We start from the raw sequence: 19,090 nt of genomic DNA on the forward strand, positions 1-19,090 counted from the left end.
AGTTGCTTCTCCGGTTCTGATCAGATCAAGTGGAATCACATAGATGGCGCTTGGGATAAGCTTATCCATTTTCAATGTGCAAGTTCACCAATTTAAGCTTTTTATAGATTAGCCCGGCACCGGCCTTTTGGGAAGGGGAAGGATGATTACTATGACAACCGTTATTATAGAGACAGTGTTTACCTCTGCGTCTCTACGATTTTCATTGGAAGAAAAGTGGTGTTCGTGTGGGTCAGGTTAATTTTTATCTGGACAGGGCTGGTAGCAGGTCGCTTTTTAGTGACTTAGTCACTATTTTCAAGTAGGTCTCTAAAAAGTTACTTTTTTCATTAAAAAGTTCTATTCCTTAAAATTTACTTATTAAAGTGACTTTTTTACGACCAATGTTGAGAGTAAAGAATTTTACTTCAAAAACTCTTTAAAAAGTCTGACAAGGAGAGTTGTGAACAGACGGAAACGTTAAAACTGTCCAATTGATGTTGACAGAATCACTAATATTTTGATTTTTGATTTCGAAATCGTCACCTATCACAAATTTTCAGAGATTTCGAAAAAAGGTGTTAGATCCAATATTCTGGCTATTTTACTTCGAGATCTTGAATGTTTTCCAATGTCAAAAAAAAATTCAACCTCTCGACATCTTTTCAAAGTTGGAGGCGAACCAGCCCAAGGCTGAAAGCCTCCTTAATAAAGCTAAATAATAATAATAATCTTTTCAAACGGTAGAAATTTGAATAATCTTAAACACCCGGTAGAAAAAAATTATGTCGCAGAATTTAGAGTTCCCATTTAAGTCCATTAAATTGCATTTTTTTTCCAAACAAATAATCCGGTTAAACAGAATAAAAAAAAGAAAGCCCCAGGTCTTAGAAACACATGTCCATGATCATACAGTGAATACAGTTTCTATATTTCAGGAGTAGGTAAATTGTTCAAGGACTTTTAACTTACATTTTATATGTTCAAAATATAGAACAGTATTTTAGGCTGCACAATTTTCTCAATTTGTTTGCATTAGACAGTGATGCAAAATATCATGACACTCACGTGACACTCGTCTTCGCATCAACCGACAATCGCTGACAGATCGTTTTGTCACGCAGTGAGAGTTAGAGCCATGGCAAACAACACTCACCATTAATGGTCGCTGCTCACAAGCAAAACGTTACACTCGCTGTTGATGATGAAAAGCACAACGAAAACAGTGAAGACTTCTGCAGTACGATCATGAGAAAAAGCGAAGCGACAGAAGAAAATGAAAACAATGCCTACGCATTCCAAGTTCGTCTCGGCAGGCGCGACTGTGTGAGTTACAAACAAAGCAGGCAACATGAAACGGAAGCTGTTGGGCTCACTCACCAACACACTCACATAAGCAAGCAAAGCAGCAACTGCTTCAAAACGAGCACAGATGAGTGTCGTGATTGTCGGGAATGACCAGATCGGGGATGGATCACAATAGAAGACGACATTCACCAGTTGCTTTTTACTTCTTTCGTCAACTTGATGGATGGTCATGGAGAGAGCTTCAACGAGCACATTGATAGGAATGTACAAAGCGTTACTACCATCAGCTGTTTGGCGATCGTGATTGTGATAGGTCGCAACTCTGGCATTAGATATCTCGAATTTGTCTCAGCAATAAGACAAAATGATGAATGATAGTGGTCTACCACCCGTTGTAGCATGGAAACTAAGTCCGATGGTAGTGGGCTCTCTTCTCTGTTTGTCTTGAAGCTTAATAACATCTGAATGTCCTCAACTTGTCACTGTAAGGAAGGCCAACAACAGATGGGGTGGATCGATAGGCAAAGTTGCCTATACGCATTAGGGTGTTTCATTTTGAAAAAAGTGATGAATTTTTGATAGGCCACCCTCCAGTTCGATTCATAGCCCCAAAATATGAACCTGTGCAAAAAATGGTAAAGATTGATGAAGGTTTAGAGGTCGCGCCAATGATTTGGATTTTGTATGGAGATTTTGGTGAATTAGTATGGGAAATTATTGATTTTCGTTTACATTGCTCTAACTTTGGTTGTAGTTGTCCAAACGTTGAAAAAAAAAAAATATGTGGTTGTCATGACAATGATCAACAAGCCTGTTGTTGTTGCGATGAAATTGGCGTTGTTGCCTTGTACATATTCATCTGTCAATTTACCCTATTTTGCCATTTTTTCACATTTTTATAATTCTTGATACGCTGCAAAACTGAGCGTAGCAACTGTAGGCTTTTTGTTTATTGCTATAGCAATAACATTACAAATTTTTTCGACATTTGGACAAGTAGAAGCAAAGTTATAGCGATATAAGCGATTTTTTAAATTCTTCCATAGTAATTCCCATACAAATTTCAAATCATTGGCGCGACCTCTAAACCTTCATCAATCTTTACCAATTTTTGCACAGGTTCATATTTTGGGGCTATGAATCGAACTGGAGGGTGGCCCATCAGAAATTCATCACTTTTTTCAGAATGAAGCACCCTAATACGCATCTACGGAACAGTATAGTATCTCCTTCTAGCAACATGATCGCACAATTGTTCAAAAAGATGAGCCGCCAAACAGGAAGATGCTCCAATTAGTGGAGAGAAGAGCCCGCCCTTTATCCACGAAATGTTATCAACAGAGAGTTGGCATTCCCACTCTCCTCGTCCAAAGTCGAGGTGCGCGAACAAAGATTTGATTATTCGACTAGTGCAATCTGTTGCGATCTTGGAACATTCGTTATTTCATTTTTTTCAATTGGGGTCTTTTCTGGTATCCTGTATAAGCCGTAGCTTTTATTTCCAGGAACATCTACTGCTAACATCAATCAATATGGTATTCCTTTTTTATCATATTTACTGTTTAAATATGATGGGCACCCGGGAAATACCGGTAATTTCATTTCTCAAATCCAGTGGCCACCTTGTCAATCTAGTTAGAGAATGAATCGTAAAGATCAATATTTACTTAATTTGACACGGAAATTTTGTATTTTATTTTAAACGTCCGTCTTACCCCGTCGTCCCCTATCCTTTTTTGACGTAGGACTACGTCTGTAATTTCTATATGGGGGTACACTTTGTAAAACCGAAAATTGAACATGTAACGAAATTATGAAAGATTTTGAACGTTAATAACCGCCCTTGGACTAATTTCTATAATTTTATCACCAATCGATCAGAAATATTCCTACGCATCAAAATTAAGACTTTATCATTTCTCAAAGTGTCACTATTGAAAATTGCGCAAATGTGCAACTGTTGCTATAATTTAAAAAAAAATCACCCGCTGCCTGCGAAAAGCGATTTATCTAACACAGATTTCAAAGTTGACTTCCATCCGGTCTCACCAGACGGTGTTTATTCAATCACCGCGTGGTGAGTGGTGGTGTTCTCCAGTACACAACGAAAGGTTCCCCGCCAAGCAGCTAGCTATCAAGGCTGCCCTCAACCGCTGATCGGATTCAGTTCCAATCACCGTGTGTGGTGGTGTCCGGTCGTCGCCATCAGCAGCAGTGTTTTCGGTGCGTGGCGTTGAACATCGTTCTCCAGTAAACAACGAAAAGCTGCCTGCAAGGTGGGAGCTGCAGCCCACATGAGCATCCATAGAAGGAGGAAGAAGCCACACCGCTATTGATCGGAATCAGTAGCTCTTCGTGTGTCGCTGTGGGCCATCTATGTCAAGCGCGTCACCCTCTTTCCAAACAAGATACAGCTCACCAGCCTCATCTGTTTTTAACACCCTAATAGCTCAGCATTACTCAACCATCACGACAAAACGGTCCTTTTCAGGACCACCATAAATTTGTTAAAGAGTATAACTTGGACATTTGTCAAGGTCATCACTCGGATGTCAGTTCCCATATGTTTAAATCTAACATACTATATATTTTAAGGCAACATTGGAGGTGCACTTTCAAAAACCAAAGCCGGTCGCGGCATGAAAATGGTCAATGGTGGTGAGTGGTAGTGTTCTCCAGTACACAACGAAAGGTTCCCCGCCAAGCAGCTAGCTTGGCTAGGCTGTCCCCAACTGCCCAACTAAAATTCATATTAAATGGTTCATTTCAGGGCAATCATATTCATACTAAAAAGTATAAACAGAGATAAATCCGTTCAAATTCCTATTCCTACACAAAAACAAGCTCCTGCTGCAGATGACAAATAACATTTATTATATAAGACCACGTAGTCCTATGTCACCATTGCGTACAACCCCATAGGGTTGTCCCTTGTAGTTTTTATTTAAAATATTACTGGGAAGTTCAAAAATTCAAACCTGCATATTTTCTCGGACCATCAAAAAACTAGATGCCGCCGCCTGCAGCATGGACCTGCTTTATAGTTGCGCCATAACTGGCTGATTGAGTTATGGTAATCCTTCTCTTGATCATGACTGGCCATCATTTTGATTATGCAACACATTTATCGAAATCACCGGGATTGTGTTTGTTTACTACTGCTGCAAGTGCAAGCTCACGTGTATTGATCGGTTAGGAGAAAATTCTCAAGTCATAATAGGATATGCGCGTGGCTATAAAATTTATAACGGCCATCAACGAGCACGTTGGGTTGAAGCTCGTCGAAAGCGCGTGTATGTGTATGTGTATGTGCACTAGCACAAAAAGCATGATTTAGTGCAAAATTAGCTCACGCCAATCAGTCGTGTGCCGATAGAGACTTTCGATTCAGATCGAATCAATTAGTCCACAGCGATTATCGGTTCGCTAGACGCATGCACGTGTGTTAAATCAGAATGGGCATAGCAATAAATTCGTACCCGGTTTAAGGTAATTGGATGGATTTGTATATTAATCGCCGATTTACGTTCGATTTATGTTTGGTTAGACTTCCTTTGTTCTCTTAACCTATTGCTGACTATTAGATTTATACCGTTGCCACAATAACGCAATAATCTGTGACAGTCACAAAATTAGATGTGGGCCAGCGCATTCCTAAATCCGATATGGTTAGGTATTCCAAGATATGACTCACCATTCCAGACATATCCGATGGGATTTATTCATTTCACACAAACCATACATAAATAATACCGAAAGTGCAATTAGCCGCAGCACGAGTCGCAGCCGGTCGGTCGTCGTCGGTGTCGTTTGCTCGCTCAGATGCTCAGCCCAGCAGCGAAAAGCATAAAAAGGAGCTGCAAGATATGATAAATTTGCATGTCCGTTATTAATAAACTCGTCTTGCATTGAGCAGTAGCAGCCAACCGTGGGTGTTTTAACTGAATCCATTAACCTTTCACCGTTCCTTATAGACTAGCATTCATTTGCTATTGATTGTCTTTCATAGTTTTCGTCTTCTTCTGACCATGTTTATTGGACTGCTGCTGGTGCGTGTCTTGGCTAACTCGTAGTTAACGATATTTTGTCCTAGAGCATTTGGCGACAGCTGCTCTGGAGAAGAGAAAACTAGTATCCATAAATCATTTTCGGCCGGCTGTCATCGAGAGCAATAAATTTTTATCGACCGCCATGCAGTGCCGTGCTTAGGCCTGTCATGAGTAATCAGCTCCGAAAACCAATTTATTTATTTTAATCATAATAAACAAGCGCAGAAATATTGGTCTACGTGCGCTTCTCTTACGAAAATCTGTACACCAAATAGCGTAAGGGATTTATTGGACGCTTGGAAAATCCGCTGATTAATGAAAATGTACACGCAAACCAAAAATTTATTACAATGAATGTTAGTTCCATTTCCTATCATCCTCTGTTCATGAACATCGCAGCGAATGTTAGAAGTTGACCTTGCTTTTTTATTTCGTGTTCTGTCTGTGCTTTCATCTACACAAGCAAGCATTTGCCTTGATTTTTATGTATAACATGGCAGAACGACGCACACACTTGCCTCGAATCTCTCCAGCAGAAAAAGCATACGAAGTCAAGTGTGAGAGGAAATGAGCGCTTCTTGTTTGCTTTTAGGCTGTCCATATTCAGAAGCATGGAGAGAGCAGTGGAGAAAGTACAGGTCTGATAATCACAACGTTCGTGGTTCGAGTCGGTAACCTATTTCCAATTTTTTTTCGACATAATTCATTTCACTCACTAATACACTCCACATTTTTCGGTCTCCAATTCTCTTGCATTGAACCGCAGCTAGGTATATTGCATCCTCGGTTCATGCGGTCTCCACTTACATCCTCTGATGATGAATCCCACATAATTGTAAGCGAATCTTACATCCACCGGTTGGGTGTATAGTCTAAGCGTATGTTGACACATGAGAAAACATAATCGAAACATTTAGAAATATTTTAGCATGTGGTTGGAAAATTGTGGTTGGTCTTTTTACGTGGTAGATATCAGAGAACTTCAGGTTTTATTAATTTCAGGAAAATTACAGGAACTTTAAAGAAGTTTTGTGGAATTCAGGGAAGCTCAGAGCTCTTGAGAGTAATTTCGAATACTTCAGAGGTGCTATTAGGGTGTTCGAAGAACTTCCGGGAATATTCGAAACATGCATAGAAGTTTACAGTTCAAAGCTTACTTCGAGAAAGGTCGAAAACTTCATGCCAGTTCCTTAAACATCCGGAAAATTGTGGAAACTTGAGATATTTTTTCGAATAACTTCAGAAAGAATTGCCTGAACTTTACTTATGTTCCAAGAACTTAGTCCAAAAAACTTCCAAGAAGGTTTAGATTTGAATTTCTTAATTAAGAAACTTTCAGCCGTGGGATGGACTTCCAAAAAGTTAAGAGTCCCGTGAAAGTCTGGAAAATTGCGGAAATTTTAATGGATTTCCAAGAACATCTGGAAGATTTTGAAAACTTTCTGTTAGTTCTATTACTGAGTAATGTTGGTTTTACCGTGTTCAACATGCAGCACATAATTAGGGCTTGAAGAATTATTTAAATCCTTGATAAAACTAGTGATGTTACTTGGGATTAACATCAGAAAAACGGCGTGATTATTTCTTGAAAATTAAAAATAATGTAAAGAAATGTCTGAAAACTTCAGGGTGGGTCCAAGAACTTCAAGAGCATCCAGAACTACGGGAAAGTTTAAGATCTTTTAGGGTGAGCTTCGATAGCTTCAATTATTTATTTATTCAGGCAAGTCCCACAGATTTCAGGACAATATCTGGAAATCCAATGATTCAAGATAACATTCAGGAAGTTTACAGAAGCTGTCTAAACTTCAACTGAGTTTAAATATCTTAAGGGAAGACGGAGCTTCATGCAGTTCCAAGTGCTCAGGGCGGTTCCATGATTATCAGGAAAATTGTGGGATCTTCAGGGAAGGATACATTTCTAGAATATTTGGGCAGTTCGTTATTGAAAATTTAGTAGATTGCTGAATTTAGGTATGGGCACAAATTAGGGGCATTTAGGCCGATCTTACATCCATTTCCCCTATTTCTAAATATCATCGAAAATATTTAAGTATTTTCAAAAACTAATGAATGTAAAAAAGAGAACATTTCCTGCCCAAAACGCTAAAAAAATTCAGTTTGTCTCGACCCCTTCCGATTTAAATGAAGTATGAAAATGATTGATCTGAACAAAATGATATCTGAAGGTAATTAAATGTTCTTTGAAAAAAGAAGTACACTGAAAAAAAAACTCAATAAATTCATAGTAAAAAAAATAAAACCTTGATTTTCTCAAAACATCCCCTTCGATTTTTATACTTCTCAACTACTTTTTCAAAGGGACGTATCAGCTTTTGTAAACAATGCTAACACTACCATCAGATAGGGGAAATTTTCCCCTACCTGCTAGTGGTGTTAGTAATCGTGTGCGAGCTACCAGTTACGCCAAATCGACGATCAAACGCATTGGTTACAAAAGTTGATATGTCCCTTTGAAAAAGTAATCGAGACTTTTTTTTTAAAGAAAGCTGGAATAATACCCTAAAATTGGTGAAGAGTGTAAGCTGGTATCTTGATCCAAAAAAAAAAAATATAATTTTGTATAATTTTTGTTGATTTTCTCAATTTAATGAAATTGCACATTAGTAAAATGATAATATATTTGAAATCGATGCGTAGATAAATTTGCTCATATAAACTTTTTTCTTATGTCCAGCCGTTCTCAAGTTTGTACGAATTTTTAAAATAATAATTATGAATTTTCATCATTTTAGTCAGTCATCATATCTGAAAATGGATTGTAGCGTAAGTTTAGTAGTTTTGTAAATCCGAGAACCCATAAGATGTTCCGAAAGATTCAGTACCGAGACCTTCTGAAAATTTATGAAATCTTCAGGAATATTTCATGAACTTCACAGAAATCCAGAGAATTCCAGGGAAGTTTATAGGTGTTTACGAGAATTCCATTTATTTTAAAGCAGAACAGAGATCTTCATTAGAGTTGAGAGTTTTAGAACATCAAGACAGATAAGCGAATTAAAGAGCAGTTAAAAAAAATTCTAAGTTGATTAGAGAACATCAACGAAGTTTCATTTATTAAAAAAAAAGGCGTCAACTTTTAGCAAGCACCGATATTTTCAAGAATTTCCAGAGAAAAAAGTTTAGATATTTTTAGATTATTTTATTATATTCAGTGAAGTTTCGAGTACTTCGAGGACGATCAGATAACATCAGAAAAATCACATTAATTAACACATTAACATTTTGAGAACTTTATAAAAGTCTATGGAACCTAAGGGAAGATCCGAGAACTTCAGGAACTTTTATGGACATTTCGGGAGCATCTCAAATAAGTTTAGTAAAGCTCCAAAAACAACGGGAATTTCAGGGGAGTTCAGTTCCATTAGTTTCACTAAATCAGCAGGAAATTTCAAGAAGTTCCCAGATTTTCAGAAAACTTTAAAGATGTTAAGAAAATTATTCAGGTTTTCACATAAGTCCAGAAGGTCACGCAAGCTCAAACAGTTCAATTAAATTCATGGTAGTACAATAAGCTTCATGAGAACTGCAAACACTTAAGAGAAGTTTCGAGAACTTCGAGAAAGATATTGATCTCGCTAATAAAGCTCTAAACTAACAAAAAACCAAGATAGAACAGATAGCCTCAGAGCAGAGATATTCCAGAGCAGGTAAATTACATAAATTTTAAAAAAGTTCCGAGAAATTCAGTGAATTTTTAACACATTAAAGAATATTCATGATCGTTACGAAAATTGTGGAAACTTTAGGAAGTTCTAAAAACTTTAGGAAATTTTTTAAAGTATTATAACTTTTCAGTTCAGATTTTAAAATTTATGGAAAATATGCATATTCTAAAACAAAAAAAAAAAAAAAAAAAAAATCATTTGAAGCCTCTGAATTTAAAAAAATGCATTTTTTGCTGAAGATTAATCCATTCTGGATTTATAAAGTTCAATGCGTGAATGAAAATAAGTAAGAATATTAAATGTTTTTATTTTAAAATGAATTCTTAGTAATGCTACCGGCGGGTAACATTGCTGACTTAAAAATTAAATGACAAGGAGGAGTAAGAATGTTTATATTAAGGAATTGATTTATTCCGATTTGCAACGGCAAGTTTGAATGCGCGGGCGGCTAAGATCAGAAGAGTGACCGAACAGCTAATCAGTGAGTGCTAGTGATGTGTGGATGGAATCCACTGGACTTGAATGAAGTTGGAGCGGAAATTCTCTCAGGGGAGAGCGAGTGAGCGCATGATCGGGAGCAGAGAACGACAACGGAGCGAAGGCAGTCGGGATCCAGCTACAGAAAGGAGATCACGGAGTGAACTTTGTTCGTGGAATTTACGGACGAAGAGTGTAAGTGACCAGTTTTTTCCCACCTCGATAAAAAGCCGTGTTGGATGACCTTCCAGGCCTGCTCCGCCAAGCGACATCTATCGCGTCGGTCACGCTAACGAGCACCTACGCTGCCGGGGATCCAGCCCGCTTCTGGCCCCAGGCGACCAGTCATCCGCGTACACGTTAGCCTCCGTCGCCGCCGCCATTGTCTTGGCTTTTACTAGTGACAAGTCATGTCCAGTGGCGTCTCCACCGGCCAGCCGCCACAATAGTACGCCGTGGTCGGAGCCACCTCCTTTGTGTGGGTCGCTACCGAGCTACGGACGAGAAATACCACTGGTCACTGCGTCACCGAGTACCCCCTTTCCGGCGAAGTCCTACTAGCTTCACCGGCATCAAGAGATCGCCCTGGTCGTGGCCATTGCCTCGACCCATGTAGTGGCCGCCATCACGTTCATCACGTTCTTCCGAAGCCACTACCAGCAGGGACGACGTCCTCTGGACCATCGTCACCCCCAAACTCTCACCTGCACCGTTGCCATCGGCGCCCACCGCCCGCACTATACCGGCGTCCTCTGGACCAGCGCCACCTCCGAAGTATCACTATCGCCGCCCACCACCCGCAATGTACCGTCAAATCTAATAAACAGGTATTTAACCGCTCTCCTGTGTCCGAAATAGTCTCCTAAGGCCTAAACGCCCTGAGACCCGGAACCTACAAAGGTCTTGAGTGCCAACCCTGGAAGCTGCCGTTGGTCAAGACCAGCAGCTTGGGGTTTAGGGGGGTTTCCTTCAGGAACTCAGCGGTTCCGGGGCTTATAAAGAAGTCTTATAGTAAGAAAATTATAAAATTTCCTGAATAATGATGTTTTTTTCAGGAATCTAATTGAATAAGTCTAAAATATCAAAAATTCATTTTGTATGCCATCAGAACGGCTAATTTTCTACCCTTAGGTCACTTTTTAGTTACTTTTTTTTTACAACTATAAGTCACTATTTGGCGACTTATTTCTTCAACATGGTCACTAAAATCACTGTTTTTGACAGCATTGATCGCTACCAGCTCTGATGTTTTGAAAATCAACAAAAAAAAATTCAAAAAATAATAGAATTTTCTTGAAGCTAGTTACCTGCTTACACTCTTCACCAAATTATAGTAAGTTACTTCAGCTTTATTTAAATATATATATATATAAATCGATAGTTTAATATATTCAGCCAAGGTGACCCCCTGGGCAGTTCCATTAAATTCAGGGAAATCGAACCTTCTATAAGTTCCAAAAAAATAAAAATAGTCCAGGGAAGTTTAGTGAACTTCAGAAAATATTTCGGATACTTCAAGAAATGGCGAAACATTCACGTAAGTTCGGAAAACGTTGGGCAGTTTCATTAATTTCGGGGCAACTCTAGAAACATCATCAGAAGAGTAGTGAGCATTTTGGGAATGATTTGAGAACCTCAGGGCGGTCCACACGAATTGCTGGAAGATGTCCCGAGGAATGAAAAGAAATAGGCACCGAGTATTTCAGGGAAGTTTAATAAATAATAAAATTTCAGAGAAGCTTTGCGAACTTCAAGGTGGTTCCATCAGTTTCAGGGAAACTGCAGAAACTTTTAAGAAGGGAACTTTAGAGATATCTATAAAACTTGAGAAAAGTTTCGGAACCTTGAAACTGTGAAGAAGTTTCAGGAACCTCGGGGATGCTAGGTCTAGAAATTTTCAGGGAAGCTCAGTGATCTTGAGGGCAGGTTCAATAACTTCAGGAAAGTCCAGACTTTCAGGGAAAATGTATGATCTGTAAAAGTTGTTCTTCTTCTTTTAAGGTTTTACGGTTATGTAGCGAGCGTTTTGCTGGCTCTCAACTCAGTGTTTTTCTACATTTATTAATTGAGAGCTTTCTTTGCCAACACCAATGCCAAAAATTCGTCCATTTTAATTTTTTCTCAGTCTATGAGTTAACTATGTTTTCAAAAATATGAGTGAACTAATCTCAACTTTGAGTAGACCCCATTTGTCGTGTAATCGTAGTTTATATTTTTATTAATTGCTTTTAACATATACGACGTAAATGGATGTCTTCCCAACTCAAATTAGGTTCAATTCGTTCAAAACAGGTCTTTTTTGCTCGAATATGACTTTTACTCTGCTCGCATCTCTGATCCAAGCTATGAAACACCCATTTTCACCGTTATCTTGCCGCGTATAGTTTAATAATCCAAGCCACAGAACGTGGATGAGATAAAATTGAAATTTATTGGACGTGCTGCTAATTTCCTTATGCTGAATATTATGGCGTTCACACGCTGCATGATGCTACAGGAATCCCCCGAAGAGCGCAGTCCTTCTACCGATCGAGCTGATTTTCTTTAGGTGGCTAGTTTGTGGCATCAGATATCGGAGACAAAAATCATCTCAATCGGTTGGATAACAGGCGGTGAGTGGACGGCACCATCCTCCGCGCTCTTCGGAGGTTTTGTGTATGCACGTGCGATGACGACACAACGGCGATGCTTCGGAGCACCAGTAATGACCCGATTTTGCCAGTCCCCTTTTTGAAAATCTTTTCTAATGTTCTACGAAAACCAAACCAAAAAAACCAAACCATACCTTAAACATCCACCTCGTAGATAAATGAGAAAGATTTGGAATTACCTACGGTTATATGAAATTATTGAAAGATAAAAGTCTGACAAAATCGGGTCAATGTTGTGTGTTTATAATGGCCATGTTTGATTTTATTTTTTCAAGAGCAGACTGCTTCACATAAAATGTTTGCTAAAAATAGCCATCTTAATGAGAGTGACTTTGTCGCCGGCTTTTTCTTTTATTTTAGAAACGATGAAAATGTTTTTTTGTCCATCGTTCTTCCGCCATCTGCTAGTAGTTGATGTGCGGTGAACGATGTTTACGTTTCGAAGTGACAGGTTCCTGATGTTAAGAGTAGGAATATAAGGTCACATAAACATAACTGGGTGATAATTATCGTTAGTTTGTTTACTAAGCCGCCCTAGCGCAAGGGAAGATAGGGATAAGCGAGGACAAGTTAGCCGTTTATTTTTGGATATTGAAGGGTTCTTCTAGAAAATCAACAACCTACTTTTCTATGCTAACCGATATGAAAGCAGTGCTGTCAGTTTCCAAGTAAACAAACATCGAACGAACGTGCGCTGCTTGACTTTCCTTGGCACTTCCGGGGTTCAGAAATGCTTAGCAGCATGTGCCATTCTTGTCGAGTTAATCATTTTTGCCAAGAACTGGTCATCCCCGGGTGTCGGTGACGGTATCCAGATCGTTTGCGTTATTTGTTTTTTGTTGATGATCGACAGTAGTTTTGCAAAGGGGAAGACACTCTATAACGCAGCCTTGGGGTAAACAGGCTGTTGAATAACTAAAATCCCCGTTGGTACTACCGCGAGTTGCTTGTTAGCAGAGCTTTTTATTTTCATAGCTCTAATGGACGCCATACACAAAAGTTGAGTTTCATCATACTATGCAATTAAAATATTTTCATATATAGCTTGAGTTTAAAGAAATTGAGTGGGTAAAATCGAGGTTGTTTGTTTATTTTGTTATATTTTATTAATTATACAAAGACGAGATGGATCCTGAATTTTGACGTCTGTGTGTTTAAGGAGATACTTGCGATGGGTCGAAGAAAGTCTACGAAGAGGCCAGTTGCTGTTGGTGCAGCTCCACTTGATTATTTGGGTGAGATCATTCCTTTTTATTTATTTATACAGTATCCCCTCCCTATCGTGAGGACGTCAATTCAGCTTATCGTTTACCAAAACGAAGCCTGCTGCAAACCCAACCCTCTTATCCAACATCCCAGTGATTCCTCGTGGAAGTGCAGAAGATTCTCGGCCTCCATCAAAACGAGTGTCACGTCAACACATTTCTATTCATTCCTTTCTTGACCTGCGTTCGGGCGCGGCCGGAGCTGGTATTGCCTAGTTTGAGATCCCCAGTTTTTACACATTGAGGATGATTGCTAGTCCCAAGCATCTATTGGTTCTCTGTGTAATTACAGCGGATCTGGCAATAACAGAGTAGCAACCGTGGGCGGTCAATCATGCTCATGCTCTAATGGACGCCATACACACTCATGTTCGGTTTTATCTTGTCTAAAATCGACAGTTGGTCATTCGGTTGAAGTAAAATCAAAGTGTTTTGAGTTAAGGTGCGTGGAGCCTAAGTTTGCCAACCATCGCGTGTATTTTAAATAGGTTGGCCAATTGGTTGACGACAAGACAAGAACCAGGGAATGAAGAAAATCCGATCTTCCGATGCATTCCAACGATAAAAACACTAGTAAGCGGAACCATGATCAGTGTACATCTTTTTTTTTTTATTAATTAATTTATTTGTACAGGCTCAATCGAAATCAGTGTACATCTGTAATCATGGATTATCGTTTGTGTTACAGATCATGATCAGCAACAAAAACGATAATCCACTGATATTATCACAATCACTCTGTAATGTACTTCGAAATCTAGGAACTTGCTGTCTTCGGCAAAGTTGTTCTGGAGTAGAGATGGTCGGGTACGGTTTTTTTTTCCCGAAACCGTACCCGTACCCGACGACTTAAAGTCGGCTGCGGTTATTAAGGAGACTTTCAGCCCTGGGCTGGTTCGTCTCCATGCTCAACATCATTACTTTATTAATTGGATAAGATGCAAGTAATACCCGAACCCGACCCGTACCCGACTGTTCCAGGTTTGTAGTTTATGGTACAGGTAACTACAAACCTGGAACAGTCGGGTACGGGTCGGGTACGGGTATTACTTGCATCTTATCCAATTAATAAAGTAATGATGTTGAGCATGGAGACGAACCAGCCCAGGGCTGAAAGTCTCCTTAATAAAGCTATAAAAAAATGGTTGAGCATCAAGACCAACTTTTTTCAAATAACACATATTTATTATGCATGTGCCTTCACAAAACCAGAAACCAAACAAATAAGTATAGGTAGAGAACTACTTCGGCCTAAGCGCCCATTTTGGGCCTATCAAGCAGAAAACATCAAATTAATCCATAATTCCGTTGTTAACAGGTAAATTAAGCGTTTGGTACGATACTTTAGTTCAAATGCTACCGAACGAAGTCAACCAGAACGCGTGATATTAATGTCTGCACCCAATATTCTCAAAAACAAATTATGCCGAATCAATATTTATCTTCATCCGATACGCCGAATAGAATTCATTGGCGTTTCAATGTGTTAGGCCGAGTTTAGAATCCGTAGGCCGAGTTTGGCGTCAAGAAGCAGTGTTAGACTTTTAAAAATATCTTAACAATTTGTTTCTTTGACTATTGTTTAGTATTACTTCTGCGTGAAGTCAACGATTTACAATTTGTTTCTCTTCTTAAAATCTTACGGTACGTACCGAAAAGTTAATAAATTTGAAAGCCATCAGTAATAATTACATTCCGTTTGGTGCTAAACTACGCTAGATTAAGAAAGACTAAGTGCGGGTTGTATAAGGCCGGAAATGGGGTAATTATTCCTATGTGTTCAATGAACTGTAGATGATCAGTGACGGGTTTGCTTTCCCATAGCGGGTTCGGGGAATACCGGGAAATATCCGGGAATTTGAAAAGTAACCGGGAAAACCGGGAAAACCCGGGAATTCGGTGAGAGAACCGGGAAAAACAAATTAACCATACCATAGGAACAAAGTTTTATACCAGAATTTCAGAATAAACCATTAAAACCAAGGTTGTAAATACTCATTTCAGCTAAAACTCTCTCACTCACTCACTCACTCACTCACTCACTCACTCACTCACTCACTCACTCACTCACTCACTCACTCACTCAGCGATCAGCAAATCTCTGATTGTGACTCATAGAAAGCAAAATTTACAGGTTTTATGTTTCAAACGCATACTTTGTAACCTCTCCTTGTAAGTTACAAGTAAAACATGTCGTCATATCTTTTGGTCTTTTGGTTTTATTATTCCGAAAAACATTATTTTAGCTGAAATGAGTATTTGCAACCTTGATTAAAACAGAGTGATCCTTTACCAAATGAATGTCTTGCTCTATTTGCTGCATAATTCTCTTCAGTTTCCCGTCGTATTGTTTTTATAATTTAATCACTCAGCAATAAAGCAAATTGATTTTTGTCGTTTCAACCTCAGATGTAAAGTGCATGGTCCTGAAAAGAAAATATTGAAGATGCTGGACTTGGGAAACAAATATTTGTAAAAACCGAAACTGAATTATTCTTTTCCGGGGTTTTAATTTTTCGTTTCGTTTCGTTCTCATGATATGAATTTCAGAATTAACTTGGAATTCTGATCTGAATTATCTTATTGTTCTGAAATAAACCAGAAAACACTCCGCGTAATAATTACCGTTGAATTATTTTTGGAATTTACTTGCAACCCATTCTAAGAATTTAATTGAAATCCTTCTTAGAATTCCCTTGAGCCTATCCGGAGACTTTGATTCCTTTGAAAAACTTTTAACTCTATTCAAAATAGCAGAAATCTTTCGAAATTTTATTTGGAAACTCCTTAAACAATTTCTTTATAATTATCAGCAAATTTTTTGCAATCAATTTTGTTGGAGTTCTGTGATGAATCTTTCGCACTAGGGTTGAAATTATTGCCAAAACACTCTCAGAACTCTGTTTCTTGTTGAATTATGATCATAGTTCTCTTGAAATTCTTCTTAAACGTCATATGCCATTTTCCTCACGATCCTTATACAAATCTCCTCAGAATAACGTAGGAATTTTCCGCAAAGTTTTGTTTTTCACAACTCCTTTTTAAATCTTCTAAAATTACCAAACAATTTAATTTAGAACATGCATTCTTCTCCACAGAAATCCCTCCAAATTGGTCTAACAATTTCTAAGGATTTCATGTCAGAATAATTGTGGAATTCTGCTCAGAACTTCTACTTTGAAAACTGTTTGGGAATCCTTCTCAATATTTGTTTGAAATCAACACATTGAATTCTCTTAAATTTTACTTAAGATTCCTGGGTTTGTCCGCTAGATTCTATAGATTGTTCTGTAATTTGTTATAACTCTTAAAATGCTTGCAAGTCTCAGAGCGTGACAATAGGCTGTTTCTATGCACCACCAATGTAGAGTGCGCTAGGCGATTATGAGAGGAAACGTCAATCAAATTACATTTTTTTTACATCTCAAATTAACGCATATTTTTATTCATATCTTGCATATTGGGAGGGGTCTTATTTTATTATTTTCCACATATTTGAACAGATTTACAGCTCAAATAACACCACATTAAAAATCAAATTTTTCTAAATATTCACTTTTCTTAACAAAAATATGTGGCAGCACCCGCCGGATCACTGCAAAATCGATACAGAAAACAAAATATTCCACGTGGATGATGGTTTCAAGCACCTGCGATGGATAATTTAATCAGAAAAGGTTAAAACATTTTCCTCTTCCTATGTTTCACGGCGAAAATTTCAGCTCTCATCACTCTTTTGGTGGTTCTCCTATTCACCACGAGAGGCTGAAACGATCACTTAGTTTCTACTGGATTCGCTTATTATGACTTCACAACTTATAAGTATGATATTTTTTTTCAAATCTGTGATCTTGAAAATGTTTCGAAATCTCACATTTTAATTATTTTTTCTCCAAATCTTGCATCACAAAGATTGTTATTAATCACAAATTAAAAAAAAAAAATCAGTTTCAGAATTTACACAAATTTTAAAGCCCCACAATCTTGGGAATCTTCTTAAATCACTTTTTTATCCCTTCAGTAAATTCCTTTCAGCACGTTGTTCTTAAAAATGCGTTCAATTTCGTTTTTTGTTGAATATTAACAAACAGGATTTTTTTTAACCGGGAAAACCGGGAATTTCAAAATGGAAATTCACTGGCCATCCTGGGTACGGGTTCTTGAAATTTTTATGAATCGGGTACGGGTCGGGTTCGGATATTTAAAATTACATACCCGATCATCTCTATTCTGGAGTTCAAATACCCTACAATATATCTACATATATACATATATTTTTGGAACCGGGATAATAGATAGATGTCGAAAATCGATGTCCGCTGCCATTTTAGAATCCATGATGACAGTTTTTCTAAAATCTAAAATAAATCTAAAATAGATTCCAAAATTGTGACAGACATCAATTTTCAACATCCCTGTACCGAAAATACCCATATCGCAGAGTATTTGTCAGTTTTTTTCTTCTGAAACCAATGGTCGTCATCTTGGAATTCAAAATGGTGGAAGATATCGATTTTCGACATCTACAAGTCATCCCGGTTCCAAAAATATCCATATTGTAATACCCTACCTCCTGAACAACTTTGCCGAAGAAAGCAAGTTCCTAGATTTCGAGATACATGCAGGCCGACACAGATTTTCGATCTCTATACGTCATCTCCGTTCCGAAAATACCCATATTATAGAGTATTTGATTTTTCTTGGGATTCTCCTTATATGGAGAATTGTTAGTGACGACAGTTGATGATGATGGTGATCGGAGATTATCGCTATTTCATATGATCATGATCTGTAAGACAAATGATAATCGCATTATCGTTTCCAGAACTGATTGTTGTGATTTTTGGATTTGTACTGATCATGAGTATAACCAAAATTAGAATGACATTATCTTTAACTGAATCGGTGATTTTGATTCCCTGACAAGAACAGCAGATTGGATTGTGTGTGTGGAGCAGTTGAGCAGTTTCACGCCAAATAACGAATCGATCAGGCTCGAGCTGCTTCGATTTGCATGAAACTTTGCATAATTGTTCGTTATGGATAATCATTCACATTTGTGCTAACATTTGGTAATTATTTTATAAATCGTAGCACGAATACGTCACTTCTAATCGAAATGACGTCTGACGCAAAATTGTAGAGAAAATTGAGGAGATGAAAGAATAGAGTTGATAGTTCCGATATACACACCAAATTTAAATCGCTGAAAATCAGTAAAATTTTGCTGATTTTAGACTTGATGAAAGACCAGCAAACTTTCCAGCAAAATAATGCTGCTGTATCTTCCAGCAATTCCAGCTTCTGTCAAAATGACAACATTTTACTGAAAATCAGTAAAGATTTCAGATTTCATTTTTACTGATTTTTTCAGCAATCCAAAATTCTGTCATTTAGCAGCATTTTGCTGAATAGACTCAGTAAATTGATTTTTTTACTACGAGCATGCAGCTTCCGAAGAAGATTGTTGATACAAATACACAAGTAACAAAATAACCAGCAAGATCACCGGGCTCTTTGCCACATATATATTATTAGATAAAGGGTGATACGGTCAAAATTTGGTCAAGGGAAAACGCGTGTAAATCGGTGAAATCGTTTATTTAAAAAATCAAATTAAATTTCTTTTTCAAGTTCAATTAGTATAAAATTCAGGAAAAATATTCAGTTAG

General features: G+C 38.0%; 1 protein-coding gene across 1 annotated transcript in view; it reads left to right on the plus strand.

Moving 5' to 3' along the window:
* Positions 1–19,090, plus strand: part of LOC135704651 (ubiquitin-conjugating enzyme E2 W) — a 144,966-nt gene that overhangs the window by 7,865 nt on the left and 118,011 nt on the right. The window lies entirely within an intron of this gene.

Source organism: Ochlerotatus camptorhynchus, unplaced genomic scaffold (assembly GCF_037179485.1).
Source record: "Ochlerotatus camptorhynchus isolate MF236.1 unplaced genomic scaffold, CSIRO-AGI_Acam_v1.1 ptg000244l, whole genome shotgun sequence".
Taxonomy (NCBI): domain Eukaryota; kingdom Metazoa; phylum Arthropoda; class Insecta; order Diptera; family Culicidae; genus Ochlerotatus; species Ochlerotatus camptorhynchus.